The sequence below is a fragment of the Corythoichthys intestinalis genome, chromosome 1, assembly GCF_030265065.1.
Source record: "Corythoichthys intestinalis isolate RoL2023-P3 chromosome 1, ASM3026506v1, whole genome shotgun sequence".
Classification (NCBI taxonomy): domain Eukaryota; kingdom Metazoa; phylum Chordata; class Actinopteri; order Syngnathiformes; family Syngnathidae; genus Corythoichthys; species Corythoichthys intestinalis.
In genome coordinates this window covers 26,155,511-26,168,665 of record NC_080395.1, presented here as the reverse complement: position 1 = coordinate 26,168,665, position 13,155 = coordinate 26,155,511, and positions in this window count along the sequence as shown.

Genomic DNA, 13,155 nt, shown 5'->3' with positions numbered 1-13,155 from the left:
ATCACACAGATGAAAAAACTGTCTGCTTCAACTGAAACCACCCAAACATTTATAGGTTTTCATATTTTAATGAGGATAGCATGCAAATATTGACAGAAGGGAAAAAATAAGTAAGTGAACCCTCTGCCTAAGGAGACTTAAAGAGCAATTGAAACCAATTTGTACCAAACAGTTTAAGTCAGGTGTGTGCCCAATCCCTGATGAGGGTTTTAAAGCTGCCCTGCCCACTATAGAACACACACCTGGTAAGAATTGTCTTGATCAGAAGCATTGTCGGATCGGCAGATACTCAAACTAAAATGATCAGGATCGGATCGGGAGCAAAAAAACATGATCGGAACAACCCTATTTATAATAGTGCCCAGCGAGGAAAAGTTAGCTGCAGATTTAGACGGTGGAGAACTTCAAATAGCTTGCATAGTAGCCGTATTATCGTTTGTTGTTGGATATTTGTGTGCACTTCATTTGATTGTTGTTTAAAGTGGGTGTTAAACTGAAGTTTATTGGTCCTTAGTTTCCAGTGTGTATGTGTGTTATGAACCGTATTGTTTCAGGGATTTGTATTAAGGCCGAGTTATGCTTCCGTGTCAGACCTGTGGCGTCAAGGAAAACCCGATTTATGACCCTCCGTCATAGCCTCTATTGTTCCTTCAAAATTTTCTGACTTTGCGTCGCGTCAACGCGTGTGACGAGGTGGAAATGGACCGTGATTGGTCCGCTCAGACTTTTGTTTCCGGTTCAGCGCGAAATCACCGCCATTGTCAAACATTATTTTGCTATATAAAAAAATGGACCATGCCGACGAAAGTATCAACTACGCCCTTGAAATGATGTAATTTGGACAAAAACTGTCAGACAAGCAGCGCTAGTTTACGTCGCTCGCTGGGGGGACGGCACCGGGGGCGGGGCGGTCTTATTCTGAAGTCACGATGACGGAAATGACGCTTCCGAGCCTAGGCTTACTTTGATTTAAAGAAGACTAAGTACGACAACTTCCATAATGTCTCGTCAAGACATTATGAAGATTGCCAAATGGCAAGCAATTTGTGGGGGGAGATTGCTGAAAATACCGGGCTGGAGGTCAGCCAGCGATTGAATAAAAAAATGGAAGACCCACCGAGACAAGTATATGTGTGTGTTCGGAATCGAATGGCCACCCGAAGCGGTGACCCAGTCGGCCAAAAACTGCCAGCTTTTAATCATTTTATGTCATATTTTTGGTTGGTGCACTTCATCATTTATTGTGTACATATGTTTGCTGTGAGTCTGTGACTTATTTAAGTGTCACACTTCAAGTATATGAAGAATAAAGCACAGGTTTGGTATCAAAAGAGTTGTTTTGATGTTTAATTTTCAACTAGACAGTTCACACACTTGATACATCATTAGGTTTTGAGAGTGCCTTGGTGCTTTTATGATACCGTGTTCAACATCAAGGCTTACAACGCAGTTTCCATAGCCGTCAGAAATCTGCTGCGGCTTCCCACTGGCTGGTTGTAGGACACAGCAAAAAAAAAATCAGGCTGAAGGGCTGTCCACAATAGCGTACCACAAGCAGGCTATTTTTAGACCGTGACGTTGCATCGTAAAGCGGAAGTAGGACATTATATACACACCCTCGAATGCAAACCATTATATTTTGGCCTTCTTTCTCCGGTAATCTTTCAAAAACTGACATGCCGATTATTCACGGCTACTATGGAACTTGTAGAAATGACTCTAGACATTACGACATATAAAGGATGTTTTCTTCATACTCTCCCGGAACCAAAAAAATGTGAAGAGTAGAGCTACTATGCCGCGGACGTCTAAAAGATCAGTTAAATGTCAGCAAAGTGAAGCCGTTCACATTTCATACGCAGTAAACGTTTTGTCCGGGCCAAGAGGTAAGCCATTTTGATATTTTGAGGGGTTTTTTTTCACATGGCGTTTTTCGTGCTGCTTCTGTCTGACAATGAATGACCAGAAAAAAAAAAATTAAAGTGGTATCTGACTGCCACCGTTGTTACCTTTTCTGTTGTAAAGAAACAACTATATTTAAGGGGGGAAGTGTAAATAAATTAATAGAATTAAGATTTGTTATTAATGAAAAAATGAAGTGTTCGTTGGCTGTCAACGAGTAGCATTTGCGATCGCTACACAAAACAGAAATGTCCCCCAAATGAACGGTCAGAGACGTAAGACAACCAGGGGATATAATATATAAGAAAGATGGGGCTTATGGTAGTAAAGGATAGATTGTTGAAACAGGAAAATGTCATTGTCAGTGGCGTAAGAAAAAGGTGTCGATAAAAAAGCTAAAGCAGTACTTCTCAAATGGTGGGGCGCAGAGCGATGCCAGGGGTGGCGCGAGTGACCTCGGGGAACATGCTTTTTTTTTTTTTTTTTTTTTTTGCCGTACTAGAATAAAGTGTACTTGCACATCCACTCCGTGGGTGGCAGTGGCGCTCTCATTTTCATAGTGCGTGCAGTATTTTTGAAGTAAGCAAGAGCACACGGAAGAGACTCATGCAGAGCTGGACTCACGCAGCGACCCACAGTCTTCTCCGGTTCTCACGTGTCCGGCTGACAAGTGCCGTTTTCGGCTTGGGATCGTCACGACCACCGCCCTCACCTACGGTTCTCTCTCGGCCGCCGAGAATGCGCTTTTTTTTCGGGCCGTTTGCCTTTTGGCTTTGACTTTTAATACAGTGGGAAATGAGGAAAGACCACTGTTTACTGAGTCTAAAAATGATTATAGCGGAGAGTCTGAAGCCAAATCAGTTAAGACGCCACTTAAAGACATTAGACCTCAATCTCATTGATAAGCCGCTTGATTGTTTTTCAGCGAAAACGTGCCGAATATTGCCAATTGTCACAATCATCCCGCTTTGTCAGTGTTATATCAGTAAACCAGTGAGCACTGTGGTGAATCAGCGAAAAAAAAAACTTTCCTTCTGTCCAAAGACACTTTCCCCCCCTTCTATTCAGTTTTGTTTTTTTCGGTCAAATTTTTTGGCATGTTGTCCTGAAGAGTAAATGTTTCTAATCAATTTGAATTTGTTATTATTTACTGATTTTATTACATTTTATTTTTCAGTATCAAATGGTCAAAAATGTACCTTGAGTGTATTTTTACAGTTTGGATGTGACTTTTTTTTTTTTTTTTACTTCAGGCAAATTGATGCACGTTAAGTCTTTTTCTGTTACAAGCAAAACAATGTTAATAAAGTTATACTTTATTATAAATTGATCTATGTTACTTTTTTTCTTTAATAGAAAAAACCGGACACAATGTTAGGCTGAGGCGTACTTATAATCGTAGTATTATAGACAAATGATACTATTTACAGTGGCGGCAGAGAGTTGGGGGGGCGCGAAAAATTTACGTCTTCCTTGGGGGGGGGCGTAACAGAAAATAATTGAGAAGCACTGAGCTAAGGGAAGGTTAGGTCGGCTCGGTTTTTTTTCCGTCTTTTTCAGCCGTCGACACTCAAGCCATCTCTTTAACTGAACATTTCTATGTTCTTCCACATCTTTACCACTTAATTTGTCACCAGGGACATCATTTTCGGACAGATCTGTTTAGCTCTGTAAACATCTCCGTCGGACACTATTCCCATTCTTTGCAGACCTCGAACAAAATGCTGGACACAGTGCTTGACGCCAGTTTGAAGCTAGCCGCCACAGCTTGCTGGCTTCCACCCGATGCTATAATTCGTAATGTGATGGCATTAAGCCATCAACGGTCTGTTTTGTTGTTGTTCAATGTTGATGAGCTGAAGATCCAGATTCAAGTGTTTTATCTCTGTTAGCATTTTAGCACAGCAGTGTAACCGGAAGAAAACTAGAAGTCGTCAAGAGTCCCCCAAAACCCCACAAACACTACGCCACATCCCTCTAGTGGCTTGGGGGTGAATTACAGAGCAACGCCGCAGAACTATCGAATGCTTATTGTTTCAGTAATCGCTTCGCTGTCACCGCAATGCAGTAGCATAACTCAGGCTTTATATTACACGGGCACTTTTATTTCCAATACAAAAACTCCAACACACACTGGAGGTGATATAGAATGCTGTCTTTGTAGTGCCTAGTAGTAGTACGTAAACGATCCAGCATACGTCACACTCGCTAGCTACGATGATCATCCGAAGAATCCAATGAGATCTATCACTAGAGTAACGACGTTACTTGACTCTCTGCATGTCCTAACATGATAGAACACTGCAGCTCATTTTCTATGGGACAGCACAATTAAATAAAATCAGTGTAGACCTACAATCAAGTAACATCAACTATGCATAATCGGAGAACAGAACCCCCAATTCTATTGTTTTCTTTCCCAGGCACAATAGGATAATGCGACAACTTATATTGGTCTGTCTGGGCTTTTCCAAACTCAGTGAAAATTGTGGCTTCTATTTTAGTCACAGAAAACCCCAGAATGGGTTCCCTTTTTTTTTTTTTTGGCGCTCGTCACTGATCGTCAAAACAAACATGCTAACGACACATCGAGCGGGGGCCACCACATCCGTCCTGTCTTAAATTAGTGTAACCCGCGACACGTGTGCACTGGCTTGAGCATGCCTGATACATGACGTGCCACAAGCTGCGACATATTAGCTTCAGAGGTTAGCCGAAGACGAAAAGGCATGCTCAGCACTGGAAATTGTCACGATGTGTACGTCACTGTAACGGAAGGGAGTGACGGGGAGGATTTATGCGGCGCACTGTAATTGAATATAATTGAGCAAGTGCTTGACACTTTATATGGATTTACAACGCCACCACTCAGCCTATGATCATTCTTTCCTCATGGCTGATGACTGATTTTGGTTTTCTGCGCGTGGAGCTTTGGCTAATTATAACAATTCCGCATGATCCGTCTTTGAAGCCATCACTTTAACCGGTGACTAACCTAACCGAGGTTTGCCACAGAAGAAAAGTGCAGTGTGGCAATTTTTTCCTTCTTTTCACAATTAGTGACAGACATTATGAGAGCACAATTACAGCAAGAAATGTCTTAATTTATAGCAACGCTCTGTTTGTCATTGGGCTTGGCTACCTCTTTGTTGCGTAAGCATGTGTGGAGTAATTACCGGTACAGTTAAGGGAGATTTACAATGGTGATGATGAGGACCGTGTAGGAGGATGGGGTTGGGGGCTGGTTGGTGGGTGGATGCAGGCCTCCAGATTTGTGGAATGAGACGGTGCAACCTGGGCAGCATGGTTCCACTTAAAACTCAGCAGGAGAGGAGTTGTGAAGTTGATGCACCACGTCCAGAGTGTACTAGCATATGTATGGCATTGTCCACGATCAAATATTTTAACGTGCGTGTCATGCATGCATGCGAGGCGTAAAAAAATACTACTCTTTCATTGCGGCGTCTTGTGTTAAACACATGCTCCAGACACAAAGATTTACTGGTGACAACTAATTCTACGTTGCTCACAGCGGCACGATAATATAATGCATCATACATTTACTGGCTGCTCTTGGTGAACTCGCAGAATCTAATTAGATGCAACACAAGAGCTGCAACGATTTATTTAAGAGACGTTAGCTAATTTTTCTATATTACGCATGCTGGCAAAATAACACAATGTACGTATGTTACAACTCATTTGCTCCCAAAAATGTATAAATACGTTCTATTTTTAATTGCTTCAGTGTCCCAAAAACGTATTTATGCGTTTTTTGCGTTTTTTTTTTTTTTTTTTTTTTTTTTTTACAAGAGGCATCTATAAATTATATCTGCAAATTATATTCCAATTATCGCCCGGTGTATTTATTGTGCCAGTTCTCAAAAATACTGGAGAAACTATTCGAAAAGAGACTTAAAATTTTCTTGGAAAAATTCAGTATTTTGTCGGAAAGCCAGTATGGGTTCAGAGAACAAAGATCAACTGCACTTGCATTGCTTGACCTTACTGAAGAAATATCTAGTTGTACTGACAAAAGTAATCACGTAGTTGGTGTTTTTGTGGATTTAAAAAAGGCATTCGATACAATAAACCATGATATATTACTTGGGAAAATGGAAAGATACGGGTTTAGAGGCATTGTTCTGGAATGGTTAAAAAGTTACATGGGAAATTGCAAACAGTACGTACAGATTGGTGATTACAGATCATCATTATCGGACATTACAGTTGGAGTATCACAGGGCTCTGTATTAGGTCCAAAACTCTTTACACTATTTATCAATGACCTATGTATGACATCTAAAAAATTAAAATTTCTACTCTTTGCAGATGACACTAGCATCCTATGCTCAGGAAATTTTTTAAAGAATCTGATGCATGAGGTAATGACTGAATTAACATATCTGAATCACTGGTTCACGCTAAACAAATTATCAATAAATATGGAAAAAACTAAATATATTTTGTTTGGAAATAAAAAGACAGAAACTGAAGAAAAGATAATTATAGACAATAGCGAAATTGAGCGAGTAACTGAGACTAAATTTTTAGGTGTAATACTGGATGAACAGTTGAATTGGAAGTCACAAATAAAGCACATAAAAACAAAACTGGCAAAAAGTGTTGGACTACTGAACAAAACGAAACCCTTTTTAAATTATAAAGCACGCCATATCTTGTTCTCTTCATTAGTAATGCCATACCTCAGCTACTGTGTGGAGGTTTGGGGCAATACATATCCCAGCAATTTACAGTCACTTGTGGTACTTCAAAAAAAAGGCAATAAGAATAGTGCACAAGGCTAAATACCTCGAACATACAAATAGACTGTTCTTGGAATCCAAGCAGTTAAAATTCCTGGATCTCGTCAAATTCAAAACGGCCATAATCATGTTTAAGGCATGGAAAAACGCATTACCTGGAAATATACAAGTTTTGTTTTCAAATAGACAAGGAGGGTATAATCTGAGAGGGGAGTTAAATTTCAAAAAGCAATATCACCGTACAACAAAAAAGAGCTTTTGTCCTTCAATTTTAGGTGTGGACTTGTGGAACAAACTTACTGAGGACCTAAAGAAAAGCGCTAATTTGAGCGTGTTTAAGAGAAAATACAAAGATCTTGTTTTCTGTAATTATAGAAATGAATTATAGTATTTATGTTGAGAAAATGTTGAGTGATGCCAACAATTGTTCTTTAGGCATTATTGAACTGTTGTGAATTGTATTTGTTTTGTCTGATTCATGCTGATGAGTATGTAGCGGACAAAGGGGTAGGATTCATATAAGTTTTTACTTCTTCCTACTCCTTTTCGAATCCTATGTTTTGTTCGTATTCTTGTATATCCATAATGTGATGCATGTTTTCGAAATAAATTCAATCAATCAATCAATAGGTTCCGATCTATCTAAAATATAATGCACAAAGCTCAAAACCCATTTTAATGCAATAAACCTGGCCAAAGGAGGTCAGTAGCACATTTGGTAAGAACTCATCTCGGGCCAAGAAAATAAGTGAAGAAAAATAGTAAGGACACGGAAGTTGAAGGCATCTAGTGAAGACGCGTGAGAATTTGAGAAAAATGTGGAGAACGATCGGGGGAAAAAAAAGGCAAACGACACTGGAGAAGTGTTTTGAAAAGAAAACAAAACCATCGTCAAAGAAGGATTCAAAAAAAATGTGTCTTGATAAGACGGACGGTGACGTCCACAACAGCGTTCCACACTCGTTCTGCGGAGCTCACGTTGCGTTACTCATTAGCCCGAGATTGAAACCAACGATGAAGATGATGAAAAAAGTGAGACCGATCTTGATCTGGACTCATCCGATTAGCTACGGGAGCAGCCCAGAGCCTTCCCCATTGTTATGTGCTAATAGTTCAACAGTTCAATAGTTTAGTTATGTGTAAATAAATTGTTACTTTGCGACCAAAACCTCTATTTGTCTTGTTGTTTATGTTATTTTGTAGAACAAAAACATTATTCAGATGTTTGGGATGTCACAAAAGCGAGAAATAGCTGTGTTAAAGTCAAAGTTATGTTTGAAATGTATGCTTTCACAAAAAGCTCAATTTTTCTGTTTTTTCATCAGAAATTGGAAAATTGCTCAAACTAAGCTATTTTGTAATGCTGATTTCTAAAGAATGGAAAAGGATTTGAACTAACTTTTTTTTCTGCTGAAAGAAGAGAGTCTACTCTTTCTTTTGGTGGGTTCCATGTTTACATAGTAGCAATAGAACAGAATTTTCTGTGAGCCTTGCAAAATCGGTCATAATACAGTAAAAGGGCCGGGAGCGAAGGGCCTTGCTCCAGTAAAAATGGCTGCGAGTGAATGAGTTAATGGCAAGAGCAAGTATCCCTGCCCAATGTTATGAGACTCAATACAAGAGCTAGAATTATATATGGTATTGTTGACAAATTATGTGGTTATTCGTTGCTCATCATCACAAAATTTTAAACACACTTAGCCTACGCCGACACTAGGACAGATAATTTTGTCTTTTTTTTATTTTTATACCTGTCCGCACTACGTTTAAGGTGCGTTTAAGGCCTTGATTCTACATTGTATTTTCAGGCAGAACTGTGAGTATCAACTGCAAAATCTAATAATGTCCTTTCCCTGCCCCAGCTTCGGAGAGCGTGAACAAACTAGGACGCGTGACAGCTAGCTGACATGCCAACCCAAACTGAATGATGTTTTGTAGTCTTTTTCTCGGCTTTCGAAGCTAAAAATCGCACAAAACTACCCAGGATCATATCACACGGCGGCGGGGTTGTCGAATGTCTTCGCCGATCGGCAACCCGCCCGGCAGCGAGCTTGTTACAGCTCGTTGGACTCGTTCCCCTGCTGCGGGCAGGAGAGCCAGGGAAGCAGCTGGACAAACCGGCCGATGTCGAAGGAGCACGTAGCTGCCTCATGGTCAAAACGAATATGATGTAAAACAATGCTTTACTACACGGCAAAGACGTAAACAGTGAGCGGCGTGCAGTTGTTGTGCAACTAACATGGCAGGATGTGTCTGAGGAGAACTTTTCTACATGTCCGTCCATTAAAAAACGTAAGTAAATAGTCTATTATTCAAATAAAATTTGTAGTGTTTACTTTGTAATCACTATATCCGCGGCCATTTTTAACACAAAGTTTTTCCATTTTTGCTAGAGTTGAAAATGTGACAAAACACCGGGCACACGAAGAGGGCAATAAGCCGAGTATAGCGCTCGCAAAGGACCAAGGGTGGTGTACGGCCGTGTGGCATTCTCGGTGGACAATCAGCCACAAAATGCAAGCCACCTCCGCATTAAAACGTGTGCCATGATCCCAGTATTTGACAACATACAAAATACGACTTTTTCTCACTTTCTCGTAAGTCCAATGGTCCCACAGCAGTAGGGCCTGTTTTGGCCAATATCCGCGGTGAATGGGAACCTTTTGAAACCCAAAAAGGCTTACACGCCTCTCCCTGGTGCAGCAACAATTTTCTGCAGACCATCTGGCTGGCGTGATGCGAAAATAAACGAGTTGATCCGCCAAATCAGCTGAATCCGCAGTCCATCTGCATGCTATAAAGCAGGGGTCCCCAACCTTTATTGCACCACGGACCGGTATTATTTTGGGTCTTTTTTTTCACGGACCGGTGTTCTGACAAATTTTGCAACCCATCAAAAATTGCAATGATGCAGTTTTGCGCATGCGCGTAACGTTAAACATAGCCGCAAAATGCGCAAATGCAGCAGTTCCAAAATAAACAATACAAACGTTCTTGAAAGAAAGGAATGTTAACTTACGTTTGATCATGGAAGGACTCAGAAACGTCCTGCCATGTAAGCTGCACACAACAACTTCACACCTCTCTCACCATTAACGACTTCGCCTTGTCGTTAAACATTCATTAAGAAGCCCGCTTCACAAAGATACGATGTTGGAAATTGTAGCAAGGTTTTCAATGCTCTTGTAGCGAAGTCAGGATATTCCAGAATGACTTTAATCCAGAACCTCGGTAGAGGTGTTGTCTCAAATGTACGTTTAATAAGGTCGCCGTCAGTTGCGATCTCTACAAGTTGATCTTACTGTTGCGCAGACATGCTCGAATCACTCGGTTTATTCACAAACGGGTCACGAATCCACTCCTTCGCAGTTCGTGGGTCTTCGAGGTTTTAGGCTCGTCAGGTGCCCTTTTCGCCGTACAAATATCTCCAAAGACGTCTGTTTTCCAGTCATCTTCGCTTGTGTGGGGGCTAATTATTTCCGGGAACAAATGTGCTGCGTCCGCGGCCTAGCAATACGTTATTATCGAGGACAAGCGCACATAGATATATTATATACACAAACAAGATGTACTGCTAGCAGTCTGTAAGATGTGCTTTAATGCTTTTGCACACTAACAGTATTTAAACCAATTATGTGTGTTTGAAACTAGGTGTTATGATTATGTTTTCTCATGTAACAGTCTATTCGCTTGTGCTTTAGTGCTTACACAATGAAAAGAGTCATAATGTTTCTTTTTCCAATAAATGGATTTGTATGACGACATTCTAATCTATCCCGTTGTATTATATCTAGAGTAGACAGGGGATATTGGTGTGTTAAGCAGGGGCACAGGTTTAATTCTGCCAGAATGTGGTCGTTATTAAATTATTATTTCTGTGTGGCCCGGTAGCAAATGCGCCACGGCCCGGCAGATGGGGGCCCCCGCTATAAAGCAATGCTGTATTGTGAGATGCTGACCCAGGTGACGTCACATTCGCATTTGTCCTAAACCCGAGACTGGAGCCGGAAGTTACTCATTTTCATGACGCGGGATTCAAAAATTGAATATATAAAAGGATCGCTTCCACACACATGCAAGCAGTCCATTTCATTCGGGAGCTTAAAAACCATGTAAAATATGAAATAAACATGCTTTTTGGTGTCATACGCACTTTTAAAGTTCACCTTAACCTCTGTCAAGCTTCAAAATGGCACCTGTGTCCCTGGTAGAGGCATTGCAGCTCCCATCCTCGCGCCTCACTACAGGGTTCTGCAAGAACCAGGTGTTACTTCCTCCTCCTCCGTTTGCAGTGCATTGCAGCCAGGCCGGAGGCATGGAAGGCATTAAGATTCAGATTTGAGCCTTAACTCAAGACGTCTTTGCTCAGCTGCTTGACATGAAAGCCAGACGTTATATCAAACACATAGCCGCACATTTATTAGGCTACTTCCCCTGTCAGAGCGGGGACACGCAGCAGCAGATGGGCTGTTTAAGCATTGTGGATAAAGACAGAGTATTCTACCTTTTTGGTGTGGCGCCCATGTTTTCACCATAGGTGTTGAAAAAATACAGCACTGCAGTCAAAGGGAGACTGGAGTTTACAAGCCACCACACAGTTTTACTCACGTATGAGCAAATTCTACATTTGCATGACAATTGAATTCAAAATGAGACTCTTACTATCATTAACTGTTTTTTTATATTTACTGACAAGAGCAAGTAGGCTGCATTCAATGGAAAAGTGTTACATGTCTTCCAACTTCCTGCGATCACTAGCAATGTCTTACTAGAGATTTTATTCAGCACAGGGTCACTGCTTGAGAGTTCACCCAAAATACTCCTTTGATTTTGCGGTATAATACAAAATATGTTGGGTACACACACACAGTTGTACATGCGGCGCTCATCAGGGAGGAGAATGGACTGTAAACTTAATAACTTGCAGATGTTCCACTTTTTGTCTAGTGCGGTTTTTACATAGACCTATAAATTGAAGGTAGATCCTTCTTTTGTGTGATGCAGAAGACAGGTTTAAATGGGCCTAATTTTACTTTGAAACACACCACTTGTTAAACGGTGCCAGTTTTAGGTCGTACTGTTAACCATTGGTCGCCCGGACATCTGGCACCCATTCAGGGTCGAGTGCCAACAAGCAACATACAGTGGGGAGAACAAGTATTTGATACACTGCCGATTTTGCTGGTTTTCCCACTTGCAAGCCATGTAGAGGTCTGAAATTTGTATCATAAGTTCTCTTCAACTGTGAGGGACAGAATCTAATACAAAAATCCAGAAAATCAAATTGTATAATTTTCAAATAATAAATTTGTATTTAACTGCATGAAATAAGTATTTGATACTTAACCAACTAGTAAATATTTTGGATCTCAGTTCTTTTTCAGGAACCCCTCCTGTTCTCCACTCATTACCGGAAGTAACTGCACCTGTTTGAACTTGTTACCTGTATAAAAGACACCTGTTCACATGCTCAAACAAACAAACTCCAACCTCTCCACAATGGCCAAGACCAAAGAGCTGTGTAAGGACATCAGAGATAAAATAATAGACCTGCACAAGGCTGGGATGGGCTACAGGAAAATAAGCAAGCAGCTTGGTGAGAAGGTAACAACTGTTGGCGCGATTATTAGAAAATGGAAGAAGTTCAAGTTGACGCTCAATCTGGGGCTCCGTTCTGGGGCTCCATGCAAGATCTCACCTCGTGGGGCATCACTGATCATGAGGATGGTGAGGGATCAGCCCAGAATTACACGGCAGGACCTGGTCAATGACCTGAAGAGAGCTGGAACTACAGTCTCGAAGAAAACCATCGGAAACACATTACGCCGTCATGGATTAAAATCCTACAGCGCACGCAAGGTCCCGCTGCTGAAGCCAGTGCATGTCCAGACACGTCTGAACTTTGCCACTAACCATCTGGATGATCCAGAGGAGCAATTGGAGAAGGTCATGTGGTCAGATGAGACCAAAATTGAACTTTTTGGTCTAAACTCGGCTTGTCGTGTTTGGAGGAAAAAGAAGGATGAGTACAACCCCAAAAACAACATCCCAACCGTGAAACATGGAGGAGGAAACATCATTTTTTGGGGCTGCTTCTCTGCCAAGGGTACAGGACGACTGCACCGTATTGAGGGAAGGATGGATGGGGCTATGTATCGCCAGATCTTGGCTGACAACCTCCTTTCTTCAGTGAGAGCCCTGAAAATGGGTCATGGCTGGGTCTTCCAGCATGACAACGACCCAAAGCACACAGCTAAGACAACTTAGCAGTGGCTCCGTAAGAAGCATCTTAAGGTCCTGGAGTGGCCTAGCCAGTCACCAGATCTGAACCCGATAGAAAATCTATGGAGGGAGCTGAAAGTCCATGTTGTCCGGCATCAGCCCCGAAACCTGAAGGCTCTGGAAAAGATCTGCATGGAGGAGTGGGCCAAAAACCCTGCTGCAGTGTGTGTAAACCTTGTCAAGGACTACAGGAAACGTTTGGTAT